Here is a 14,550-nt window from a genome sequence, read left to right as displayed (position 1 = left end):
CATTTTGTAACAGGCCAAGCTGTCCGGCAAAAGTGGCAGTGGTTGGGGAAAACAAAAAAAAAATTGTGCTGGGGAGTGTAGGGTTGGGTGCTTACAATGGTCAGCTTTTATTCAAAGAACTCAACTACGTCTGAGCACTACAAAATGCTATTTAAAGCGGAGTTCCGGCCTCAAATACCTTTTTTAACTAAAAATACCCCTATAATACCAATCCATCGCCCTTTACAGAACCGCTATTCTCATACTTACAAGGTGTACAGTATTGGATTTAGTCAAAATCTTACTTTAAAAACGCTGTCTGGGCGTGGCCATCTTAGACGTGGGCATCTGAAGCCGCAGTGTAATCTGCTGTGTCCTTCTTCCTGATTCCAGGGATTGTTCTGGGAGTTCTTCCTGATTCCAGCCTCCTGGGAGTGATGACAAACAGCTCCCAGGATGCAATGCAAAGGCGGCAGTGATGTCGGTGGCCGTGGCCACAAAGGGGGGAGAAGGAGGAAGTACAATCAAAAATGCCCTGAAAATAAGGTAAGGGACCCCCGAAAAAAATTGAAAATGCCCAATTGTTGATCAGCATAGCGAGCACTCCAGGAATCACTAAAGTTTCAAAATAGGCCGGAACTCCACTTTAATCAATTTTTATTACTCAAAGCAAACACATCGATCTATCCATGTATTCATGCTTTGTTTTGCTGAGAAATAAAAAAAAACAGCATTTCTGGCTGTGGCCATATAGAGTAAGGACAGATGATTAATGTAGCATTTTTTCCTGAAATCCATCTGCCCTTAGCTCAGCCATGCAGGCAGGAAGGTCTATTTAGCTGAGAAAACCCCTCCTCCCCTCCTAAAGACTCCTGGGATGTATGACATAATTTGCCTAGGCAATAAAACCAGAAAGTAACTGAAAAAAAAAAAAAACATTTAAAACAAGTAAATGTAATATACTTTCCTATCTATTTGCTAATGCTAGCAGTATAAGGATTAAAAAAACTCAATGTTGTTTGAAAGTGTGAAGTTCCACTTTAAACTTTTTTTTTTCAAAAGATGAAAGGTGTTAGCTGGAGTTGTGCTTTAATTTATTACTATTATTATTATTTATTACAAGAACTCATATACAGATTATTCAGAAAGTATTCACAGCGCTTCACATTTCCACATTTTGTTATGTTACCGCCTTATTCCAAATTTAATTATTTTCCTAAAAATTCTCCAATTCTCCCATAATGACAATGTGTAGGGTTACGGGGTAACGTGAAACATCTTTTTTGCCGTTTGGAACGCAAGTGGAGCGCAATCGGCGTCCCTGCTCGTTTTATTGAAGCTCATATGCTATTTGAACTTTATAAGTGTTTTAAACCTTATTACCTTTTAAATAAACGTATGTTAATACACTATGGAAGCGTCTCTTCTCTTGTCCGTTTTGATGTTAGCCATCGTGGAGGTTTATGTGGAGACACAGGTGTCCTAGTTACATCTACCTAATGTGGCTATATTACTGTGGCCCTGGTGGAGAATTTGTGTCCGGTCTGAGGGTCCCCTCACCGTGATATGCAAGATATATACTTACCTCAGTAGGTCAGTAGGTATTTCTACCATTGGTGGATCTAGACACAATAACTCTCGTGGAGGATTTTTTTTGAAGAGCGATTCCCAAGAGTGTACACGAGTGATTCACATTGGTGTTATGGGCATTATTTAATAATAATTTTATTGATCTTTATTCACATTGATGCTATGGACATTATTTATTATTATTACTTATTTATTAATGATCAAATCTTCTGCAATTTCTTGGCACATATGCACGTTTTTGTCACATTGGTCACTGTATGAAATCGCCTATTTGGTTTATTTATTTATTTATTTTTTTATTTATTGGCATTCATCACTTTATATTCAGCGTGGTTTGTCAGATTAATTGCCCAGTCTATGGGCTGATCGGTCTCTCTGATATTCACATTGGTTCATCAACAGGATGAAAAATAAAAAGCATATACACCCATAGTTTAACCCATAAAAAACATTTACTGTATTCAAAGAATAACATGTAACCTTGCAAAGGGAATCACGCTAAGCAAATCCTTGGACAACAGGTTTAAAAAACTTGCATATTGACAAAGACTCCCCCCTGAAACCTCCTGATATCACGGCCCGAATAGTAGAGAAATCTTTACCGCCCGAGTTTTATCAACATCTGAACCGTTAGTTACAAAGTATTAATCGAGATAATCAAATCTCTCGTCCCCTATCTAGCTTTGAATCCCTCTGTACAGCTAAATTACCTCAAAGACATGTGATATATACCATTCACACCCTGTTTTTAGAGAAATCCTCTCCCAAATCTAACAGGGCCTGCAATTCTTGGGAACATGAATTGGGTGTACAACTGACAGAACAGGATTGGGAAAAAATCTTTACCATCGCTCACAAAGGGTCATGTAATGTCACGACACAAGAAAATAATTATAAAATTGCAACCCGATGGTACAGGACTCCCCATATTACCCATCATTATAACTCTTCATCATCAGACATATGTTGGCGCTGCTCCCTAGAAAAAGGTACAATGCTCCACATATGGTGGGAATGTGCTCGCATACAACCATTTTGGGTACAAATACACCAGATAATTTTATCCATATCCACCTATCCAATTGATTTTAATCCAGCACAATTTTTACTTCATCACTCCAATGTTCCTCTAGCGCAATATCGAAAGTCTCTTCCTTTCCATCTACTCAATGCGTCCAAACTCTGTATTTCTTCTCTATGGAAGTCTGATCGCACACCCTCAATATCAGATTGGTTAAAAAGAGTAAACAAAATTGCAGAAATGGAGGAACTTATACATATTGAGAAAGATGTTCCAACCACATTTTATGAAATCTGGGCGGGCTGGATACATTTCCAAACTACCACACAATATTCAGATCTTCTGCCTAGACCTTCCTCTTAAAAAACTTGATTCATAATTGTGATAAATGCCACACTACTCCTATGTGAATCCCATGTAACGTGTTTTATTCTTAACCACCACAAAAAAATTGGAACCTCCCCTCCCTAAACAAGGGATGTGAGATTTCCAACATGTATAATCCTATAATTTAGCCCTTTACTTTTCCTTTTATTATTTTTCTCTCCCCCCTTCTTTATACCCCCTAATAAAATGACCTCAGGTTTTTAACGTAGAGGGGATCAACTCCCTTTGGTTTTTAATTTTGTTTCCATTCCCCTATCACAAACATTTTATCAACATACAAGTTTACATAAACGTACAAAAACGGGCCCTGATCATCCACAATCGATGTGTTCTGCTACCCTCTTTGTTGATATGTTGATGACGATCTATGTGGACATTGTTAAACACTGCTCTGTTGATAACACATGTCATTTGACTGCTTTCTGTTTACTATATGTTTGCTTTCCTTAAAAATGTACTAATAGCAATTGTATGAAATTTTTATGCTTGTATAACTTTTTGTTTTTATTCAATAAAACTTTATCGAACAAAAAAAAAAAAAAACTTGCATATAGCAATAAAAACAAAAACAATTGCTCTCCCAAAAAGCAGCAGGCTGTGTGGTTTCACCGAACTCTCTTGCCAGTCAGCAAGCGTGCGTGATACTTCTCCTATGTTTAATGCTACAGTTCTGATGAACATAGGCAGTTATCTGATCGCTCACCCCCTGCACACTCTGCCAAATTAACAATCTATGTTTGTGTATTTGGTGAGAAGGGTGATCACTGATTGCATTGGAAAAATGTGTACCTGCAGAGGTGGGTGGTAGTGATCTCCTGGAAGGGGAGGACAGCTGCAAGGTATGTGTTAATGAGGTCAGCTGGTGAACTCCTTCTTGTGTCTTAACAATTTTCATGTCCTAAGGTCCATCTAGAAAGTAACAAAGAAGTTTTTTATATAGCAAGCACTGGCAATGAGGTAAGGGCTGTGTAGGACAAATAGAAAGCTTTTTTATTTCTGCAAAAGAAGTACATTAATGCTATATTGGTACATAGAGGAGCTGAAATTTAGAAAAAAAAACCTTTAATATTACGCTAACAATTTACACAAACAAATCATGTTTTCCTCAAAAAGTAGCATTCTAGAATAACACTGGTTTTGTCCAAGGTAAAAATTGAACACATTTTAATATCTTATTAATATCATCCTAAATGATAATTCCAAATTTACAAAAACTCAGCTTTTGGCCCTCTGGATATGCATGTATTTTTCTGGGGGGCAGCAGTAAAATATGCTTTTGATCATAAGAATGACCAAATGTATCAAGGTATCTTACCTTCAACAGTTTTCCCTATTTCTCTAGTTCCATGCTCCCAATTTGAAGCCCCCTTTGTGCTTGAAATTGAAGCACCACTTGCAATTATTAGCCAGTTTATGGCTACCCTTAGGCAAACTAGAAAAGGGAAAAAAATTAACATACTGAAAATTAAACTTACTAAACTTAATTATTGCACAGAGATACTGTATATAATAATATGCCAACAGCTGGCAATAAATCACTTGCCTCTACCAGTGATAATAGGGGTTTGCTTTGTGTTTTATATACATATATACATACATATATATATATATATATATATATATACACAGTGCCTTGCGAAAGTATTCGGCCCCCTTGAACTTTTGTGACCTTTTGCCCCATTTCAGGCTTCAAACATAAAGATATAAAACTGTAAATTTTTGTAAAGAATCAACAACAAGTGGGACACAATCATGAAGTGGAACAAAAGTTATTGGATATTTCAAACTTTTTTAACAAATAAAAAACTGAAAAATTGGGCGTGCAAAACTATTCAACCCCCTTAAGTTAATACTTTGTAGCGCCACCTTTTGCTGCGATTACAGTTGTAAGTCGCTTGGGGTATGTCTCTATCAGTTTTGCACATCAAGAGAATTTTTGCCCATTCCTCCTTGCAAAACAGCTCAAGCTCAGTGAGGTTGGATGGAGAGCGTTTGTGAACAGCAGTTTTCAGTTCTTTCCACAGATTCTCGATTGGATTCAGGTCCGGACTTTGACTTGGCCATTCTACCACCTGGATATGTTTATTTGTGAACCATTCAATTGTAGATTTTGCTGTTTTGGATCATTGTCTTGTTGGAAGACAAATCTCCATCCCAGTCTCAGGTCTTTTGCAGACTCCATCAGGTTTTCTACCAGAATGGTCCTGTATTTGGCTCCATCCATCTACCCATCAATTTTCACCATCTTCCCTGTCCCTGCTGAAGAAAAGCAGGCCCAAACCATGATGCTGCCACCACCATGTTTGACAGTGGGGATGGTGTGTTCAGGGTGATGAGCTGTGTTGCTTTTATGCCAAACATAACGTTTTGCATTGCCAAAAAGTTTGATTTTGGTTTCATCTGACCAGAGCACCTTCTTCCACATGTTTGGTGTGTCTCCCAGGTGGCTTGTGGCAAACTTTAAACAACACTTTTTATGGATATCTTTAGGAAATGGCTTTCTTCTTGCCACTCTTCCATAAAGGCCAGATTTGTGCAGTATACGACTGATTGTTGTCCTATGGACAGAGTCTCCCACCTCAGCTGTAGATCTCTGCAGTTCATCCAGAGTGATCATGGGCCTCTTGGCTGCATCTCTGATCAGTCTTCTCCTTGTATGAGCTGAAAGTTTAGAGGGACGGCCAGGTCTTTGTAGATTTGCAGTGGTCTGATACTCCTTCCATTTCAATATTATCGCTTGCACAGTGCTCCTTGGGATGTTTAAAGCTTGGGAAATCTTTTTGTATCCAAACCCAGCTTTAAACTTCTCCACAACAGTATCTCGGACCTGCCTGGTGTGTTCCTTGTTCTTCATGATGCTCTCTGCGCTTTAAACGGACCTCTGAGACTATCACAGTGCAGGTGCATTTATACGGAGACTTGATTACACACAGGTGGATTCTTTTTATCATCATTAGTCATTTAGGTCAACATTGGATCATTCAGAGATCCTCACTGAACTTCTGGAGAGAGTTTGCTGCACTGAAAGTAAAGGGGCTGAATAATTTTGCACGCCCAATTTTTCAGTTTTTTATTTGTTAACAAAGTTTGAAATATCCAATAAATTTCGTGTCACTTCATGATTGTGTCCCACTTGTTGTTGATTCTTCAAAAAAAATTACAGTTTTATATCTTTATGTTTGAAGCCTGAAATGTGGCAAAAGGTCGCAAAGTTCAAGGGGGCCGAATACTTTCGCAAGGCACTGTATATATATATATATATATATATATACTGTGACAGGAAGTCAGGTAAATCTGTGGATGTAGTCACAGACAGGAGATACATTTCCACCTGGTTTAGAAAATTCACCAATTACTATAGGGTGTCGGCTGCAAAGGCAGCAGGAAAGGTAGCCAGGACGGCTTAAGGAAGTTGAAAGGCCTTCAGCTGTTCGGAATGAGGAAGTTAAGGCCTCTATAATTTGTCCAAAGGAAGTCTATTGATTGCTGCCTCCTGACGCTGTGTGAGCTGGGGAGAGGAGGACAGTCAGATGTGTGCCTCCCGACGCTGTGTGAAGCCTGGGAGAAGGATTGCTGCCTCCTGACGCTGTGTGAAGCTGGGGAGAGGAGGACAGTCAGATGTGTGCCTCCCGACGCTGTGTGAGCATGGGAGAAGACCTCCTGGAGCGATGTGCGCTGAGGAGGGTAAAAAGTGTTAAGACTTCTCAAGGTGAGAAAATGAACTATTTCTATGTGGAAGAAATAAATGAACTGTTTGCTATGTGAAGAGACAAGCAAAGGGACATGTTCAATGGGAAGAGGAAAAGGGACATGTTCAATGTGAAGAGGAAAAGGGACATGTTCAATGGACATTTGTTGTGTGAAGAAAAAACATGGACTATTGAGAGTCTGCTGTGTGATCAGCCAAGTCTGCCCAACAGTAGGTTGGGGACAGACTTCATTAGATAGATTCCTGTGTGTGAGAAGGTAGCCGCCCACAGTGGCAAGGATTTATTTTGTGTTTTATTTTATTTTGATGTTTTTGACGCTTGCAGTCTGGTGAAGAAAATTGCATGAATAAACCAAACTGTTGTTTGCAACCACTTCTCGGCTATCTCCTTGTGTAAGGGGTCATCCACACCCGCCACCGAGCTAATCCCTCACAATACATATATATATATATATATATATATATATATATATATATATATATATATAGCTAAATTAAACACTTACAGTGGTATATTATAGAATCTACAATTTAATACAAATACTTAGGTTAATAAATGTCGAGAAAAAAACAGTTCGTTAAAATAAATATGGTCAAACAATTGTTAAAATTCATACATTTATACCTGTTATTGACTAAATGGATTACTTCCTGCTGTCTCTGGAACATATTAAGGGAGATCTCCCCAATGGGAAACAAACAGACAAAAAAAAAAAAAAATTTAACAAATCTGTTAATTATGCTGATAACAGCTAAATATCTGTAAATCCCACAAGAAAGCAGACAGAATGTTTCTCACCTTGATTGCTTAACCTGGCAAGTCACATCATCATGTGCCACTTCCTTCCCCCTGGCAGACCACAATAACAGCTGAAAGTTCCACAGACAGGTTTTTGATTACTGGTACAGGACGTGCACATGTAATGAAACCACCAGGAAGGAAATCTCAGCTGGGCTCCATTGATTGTATGCACTGCAAGAATTTCTGCAGCGGTTAGGAATGCATTGCAGGGGTATTTAGACTTGGAGCAGGGAATCTGGAAACTAGGAGATGGCAGCTTTGCACACAAAGTATGGGCCTCAGTGTCACCAGATGCTGCCTAATTTGGAATAAAAGAGACCCTGTTACTATCCTATGCCGATTAAAGTGGTTGTAAACCTCAGACATGAAATATGAACAAAGCATAGCCTTCTAGAGAAGGGGTCTCCAAATTTGTATTGTCCTTCAGACTTCAGAAGGGCCTGAATGTGGCCATTGGACATAGAAAATCTCCCGGCATCAGTGGGAGTAAACAACACCCCATCTTTGGTGTCAGTGAGAGGATTTGTGCCCCCATGTTGGTGTCAATTGTTGGGAAAAATCATGCCCCATTGTGTAACGCTCCTGCGTTTTATGTATGATGTGGATTTACAGCTGCAGAAATATTCCACTTCAGTAGTCATGTAGAGAAACGCTGAGACACCAATCCCAACTCCCAAAGACTCATCATGTGTGGATGATCTCAATTCAGCAAGTAAATACACACACTCAATAAGATGTTCCTAGAGTGACTTATGTATATAGTAACACAGTGATGATAGGCTGAAGAGACAGGTTGGGTAGAGATGGTAGATGACAGACACTTGAAAGGAAATGTTCTTGAAAGTAAGATAGTAGCAGATGGGATGCAGATAGGTTAGCAATCATGTATGGTAGCAGATGATAGAGTAGCAGGTGAACATACAGGAGAGACCAACCCAGTGCAAGAGCAGATGGTAGTAGGCTCAAGAGCTAGCAATCTTAGATAATGCAGATGTAATAATAGTCCTTAGTATGCAGAGCTAGACAGTGTAAGCTTTAGTATGAAGGTTATAGAGGTTTCCCCTGTGGGGTACTTATCACTAGTAGCAATGTAGCAGAGGAGAGGTTCGGCAAGAGCGGATGATCCGGTAGCGGGATACAGGGATCAGCGCAGCGTGGTTCCGACAGCGAGGTATGCTTTCAAGCATGAGAGCTTCAAGACAGGTTAGCATCAAGTCACAAAGCAGGTTGAATGAACACATGTGAGTGAAAGCTGGTGATTTAAATAGCTGTTCAGTCCGGCGCCTCATGATGATGTCAGCACTCTTAAAGGGAAACACACCTATATGTGCTTCATCTATCTAGGTAGATGGAAAGCACCCGGAAATGATGTGATAGGAGGCACTGAGAGTGCCAGAACCTTACACATTGTTGGTGTCACTGGGAGGAACTGTGCCCCATTATTGGTGTCATTGGGAGGAATTGTGCTACTTCATTGGTGTCAGTAGAAGGAACTATGCCTTGATGTTGGCATCAGAGGATAAAAATATTGCCCCAGGGGTCGGATAAAAGCAAGCAAAGGCCAGCATCTGGCCCCTGGGCCGCAGTTTGGAGATTACTGTTCTAGAGTGTGTACTTGCCTCAGTCCAGATCAATGAGGGGTTTATTATCTATAATTGGAGAGTGCAAAATCTGATGCAGCTGCCAATCAGCTTCTAACTTTTGCTTGTTCAATTAAGCTTTGACAAAAAAATAAAAAAAGAAGCTAATTGGTTTCTATGCAGAGCTGCACCAGATTTTGCACTTTCCAGTTTGAATAAATCAACCCCCTAGGTGACATTTCTGTCTGCTGCCCATTCCTCTGCTATGTGCATGACTCACTTCTGATAAGTTTTACTGACACCAAGAGGTAAAAAGATGACACGGGAGGGAGCTCCCGCACACAGCCTGTGATTGACAGCCTCAGTTCTGTCCCTGTGTGCTGTGTGGAGGGGGTTGTGTAACTTCACTCCAGTTAGCTCTTATCACTAAGCAGAGTGTATATTCAGCTCCCCGTTCCCTGCTTTCTGGAGCTCAGACAAGCTGTATAAATTCTGCACTTTAGAGAAGAGAGGCTGCAGATAAACAAGTACAACTTAAGTACAAGAATTTGTTCACCACGGGAATTTGTTCACCAGGGGACAGTCACTTCACTGGGTATATGTAAGAGTTTACAACCACTTTATGATAAGCATCCTGATTTAAAGCTCTTGCATAAACATGATGGGCACTATCTGTAAATTATTTGCCCTAGCTGGGTTAAAAGTACATCTCATCATCTTTGAGTCCCAAACCCATAGCAGTGGCTGAGGAAGCCTCACACAATCTGCTAACACTGTTATAGCAGATTTTCCCTAGCCGCTGCCAGGACCTTGGCTGATGGAAGGACCTAGGAACTGGGGAGCAGCTGGGTGCATCTGGAATGCTTTGAAGCGTCAGATGCTATCATAAAAAAATAGCTATTTAGAATTTTAAAACAAATATGTCCAAGCATACACTTATGTGAGTACTTTACAGATGTTTATACTAAATGATATCTAAACCCAAAAACAAAGATTTTTTTATATTGCATTTTAACAGTCTTTATTTAAGGCAATGCAGTGAATAACACAGGTCCTGTCCCTTTGTGTCTACGCTCATTTCTCCACTGCATCTATAGTATGGTTGTCATGCAGCCTGGACATTAAACATGCCTGTATTGTTCATCTCCATTACATAGTGGGATTAGAAATCTACAAACAGATATATCATTGTTTAGGTTGTCTTTTCGGCTCACAGGAACTGACAAGAACACTGCATTTCTGACAAGTGTAACAGGTTATATATACTATATTACCAAAAGTATTGGGACGCTTGCCTTTACACGCACATGAACTTTAACCACTTTACCACCGGAGGATTTTGCTGTCTTACGTCCAGGCCACTTTTTGCGATTCGGCACTGTGCGACTTTAACTGACAATTGCGCGGTCATGCGACGCCGTACCCAAACGAAATTTACGTCCTTTTTTTCCCACAAATAGAGCTTTCTTTTGGCGGTATTTGATCACCTGTGCGATTTTTACTTTTTGCGCTATAAACAGAAAATAGCGTAAATTTTGAAAAAATAACTATTTTTCACATTTTTTTTATATGAAATTCCCCCCAAAAAAATGTAAAAATCAAAATTTTTTAAAATTTTTGGCCAATTTGTTTTCTGCTACCTATGTTTGGTAAAAAAAATCACAATAAGCGTATTTTGATTGGTTTGCGCAAAAGTTATTGCGTTTACTAACTAAGGGAAAGATTTCTGTCATTTTTGGTGTTTTTTTTTGTAACGCAGTAATGGCAGCTATCTGCGATTTTTTTTGCGGGACTGCGACATTGTGGCGGACAGATCGGACCCTTGACTGACATTTTTGACACTTTTGGGGGTACCAGTGACATTACTACAGTAATCAGTGCTATAAATATGCACTGTTACTGTAAAAATGACACTGGCAGGGAAGGGGTTAATTTTATTGGAGAGGGAGGGGTTAATGTATGCCTGGTGCTTACTAACGTGTGTGGGGGGGGGGGGGGGGTGACTGAGTGACACAGGGACAGATCGCAGGTTCAGCTATGCTAAACCATGCAATCTGTCACTGTCTGTCACTTAGGAGATCCGCCCGCTTTGTTTACACAAGCGGGCGGATCTCCAAACTAGATTCCCCGACGATCGGGGAAGATCGGCGGTGATCACCACCGCTCCTCCCCTGGCCCGACTCCCGCTGTGACTCTACTGCAGCAATGTGGCTCGTTATCGTCCAGCGACGTAGACCTACGTCGCTGGACTCCTCCCCTTGTGGGCGGCGCTCGCGCGCCGCCGGAGGCTCGCTCCCGCTGTATTCATTCACAGTGGGAGTCGGGCCAGGGGAGGAGCAGCGGCGATCGCCGCTGCTCTTCCCCAATCGTCGGGGAATCGAGTTTGGAGATCCGCCCGCTTGTGTAAACAAAGCGGGCGGATCTCCTAAATGACAGACAGTGACAGATTGCAGGGTTCAGCATAGCTGAACATGCGATCTGTCCCTGTGTCACTTAGTCACCCCCCCCCCCCCACATGTTAGTAAGCACAAGGCATACATTAACCCCTCCCTCTCCAATAAAATTAACCCCTTCCCTGCCAGTGTCATTTTTACAGTAACAGTGCATATGTATAGCACTGTTTACTGTAGTAATGTCACTGGTACCCCCAAAAGTGTCAAAAATGTCAGTCAAGGGTCCGATCTGCCTGCCGCAATGTCGCAGTCCCGCAAAAAAAATCGCAGATCACCGCCATTACTCGTTTAAAAAAAAACACCAAAAATAACAGAAATTTTTCCCTTAGTTAGTAAACGCAATAACTTTTGTGCAAACCAATCAAAATACGCTTATTGTGATTTTTTTTACCAAACAGGTAGCAGAAAACAAATTGGCCAAACATTTTAAAAAATTTAGATTTTTACATTTTTTGGGGGGGAATTTCATATAAAAAAATGTGAAAAATATTGTTATTTTTTCAAAATTGATGCTCTTTTTTTTGTTTATAGCGCAAAAAGTAAAAATCGCACAGGTGATCAAATACCACCAAAAGAAAGCTCTGGTTGTGGGAAAAAAAGGACGTAAATTTTGTTTGGGTACGGTGTCGCACGACCGCGCAATTGTCAAAGTTGCACAGTGCCGAATCGCAAAAAGTGGCCTGGACGTAAGACAGCAAAATCCTCCGGTGGTAAAGTGGTTAATTGTGGATCAACCTGGAGTGGTATTTTGTACAATAAACAGGTACAGGTTATGTAGAAGGATTTAATCCATCACTGTTTATCACCTGAGGCCAGTCACTTTGGTGGACTTATGTAAGGATTTATTATCAACTTAAGGGGCCCATTCAGGCTGTATTCCTTTAACACATCTGCGTTAATGCAACACGTTACAGTGCCCTATGTTAAAGGCAGCCTATTAACACTACTAAAGTCACACGTGCACCAATTTTTTTTATACAGCCAACCACGGTGCTCATCATTGACTTAGGTATGCATTGTCCTTTAAGTGCTACTGTACAGTGCACCGGAAGAACCATTCAAAATGGATAGCGCCACAACACGATGTATGTGTTGTGTTGTGGGTAAAATGCATTACTGTTACACAACACTTTGAAAAAATATATATATACAGTATATTGCATGTATACAAGCAACATGCCAAAGCATCTGTGTGAATAAAACTCATCTGATCTGAAATTAAAAGAAAAAAAGACAGCTAAGGGAGAAACAGATGTGAAACCACATTTTCTGGAGAAAGTGAAGGTGAACTTGGATATCAGGTCAGTAAATCCATTGTGTAGTGATACAGCGCCCTCTACCTGTATCACTTGTGCTTTAAAAAGGCAACAATCAGATTTCAGAGGGAAATTTTTAACCTGTGCTGAAAGTTGACAGCAAATTTTGTAGAAGCTATAACATTTCCCTGAATTTTTTATTTCGTTACTAGTAAAACCTACATTTCCACCAGTGAAAACTCCAGCTATTTTGTAGCTCAGTTGCCAAACAATTGATTTTTTTTTCTTTGCAGCATTTGAAGCAAGCTGCAGAATGAACAGTTTTAGTAGATACACTATATTACTATATTAACAAAAGTATTGGGATGCCTGCTTTTACACACACATGAACTTTAATGGCACCCCAGTCTTAGTCCGTAGGGTTCAATATTGAGTTGGCTCACCCTTGGCAGCTATAACAGCTTCAACTCTTCTGGGAAGGCTGTCCACAAGGTTTAGGAGTGTGTCTATGGAAATGTTTGACCATTCTTCTAGAAGCGCATTTGTGAGGTCAGGAACTGATGCTGGAAGAGAAGGTGTGGCTAGCAGTCTCCGCTCTAATTCATACCAAAGGTGTTCTGTCAGGTTGAGGTTAGGACAGGTTGCAAGCCAGTCAAATTCCTCAACCCCAAACTCACTCATCCATGTCTTTATGGACCTTGCTTTGTGCACTGGTGCGCATTCATGTTGAAACAGAAAAAGGCCATCCCCAAACTGTTCTCACAAAGTTGGGAGCATGAAATTGTCCAAAATGTCTTGGTATGCTGACGCCTTAAGAGTTCCCTTCACTGGAACTAAGGGGCCAAGCCCAACCCCTGAAAAACAACCCCACAACATAATTCCCCCTCCACCAAATGATTGGGACCAGTGCACAAAGCAAGGTCCATAAAGACATGGATGAGTGAGTTTGGGGCGTAGGAACTTGACTGGCCTGCACAGAGTCCTGATCTCAACTCGATAGAACACCTTTGGGAAGAATTAGAGCAGAGACTGCAAGCCAGGCCTTCTCATCCAACATCAATGCCTGACTTCACAAATGCGCTTCTGGAATGGTAAAACATTCCCATGGACACACTCCTAAACCTTGTGGACAGCCTTCCTAGAAGAGTTGAAATAGCTGCAAAGGTATGCCTGCTCTGATTACTGTTTATGTTCAGCATTTTTTAATACCTCTGTATAGCGTTTTATGTTACCATTTGCTGTGCTATCGATGTCTACCAGATGTACTTGTACAATTTGGCCTGTGTTGTGGCCCGATGTGTGTCCGTTATGCACCTTTGACTAATAAAGAATTTGAAATAGCTGCAAAGGGTGGGCCAACTCAATAATGAACCCTATGGACTAATGCCTCGTACACACGCAACGATTGTTGGCCGTGAATTTTCAGCCAACGTCCGATCTGCCGATTTTAGGCTTGTTAGTATGATGCTTCCGACAATCGACTGCGACTTTTTGGCCGAACAAAATCTGGTGTGCATGCTATAAAATTTTTGTTGGCCGTCAACAGAATGGCCGATTGTTCGTCAGTCAAGCTGCATAGATACTGTTGCCAGCTACAACAAACTCCTTAACTAGCTACACATTAGGAAAACAATTAGAGATTTGTAGATGCTAAAAAGTTGCTGGGATGACTTGGCCCTGATTGAACTTACCACTACATACTTATGTGACCTTACATAAGAGTAATTGTATTATCTTACTCCAGACATGAATTTACACAGATGCACAACGTTG

This window comes from Pelophylax lessonae (assembly GCF_965119305.1).
Source record: "Pelophylax lessonae genome assembly, chromosome: 2".
Lineage (NCBI taxonomy): Eukaryota > Metazoa > Chordata > Amphibia > Anura > Ranidae > Pelophylax > Pelophylax lessonae.
Note: the sequence above shows the minus strand (reverse complement) of the source record.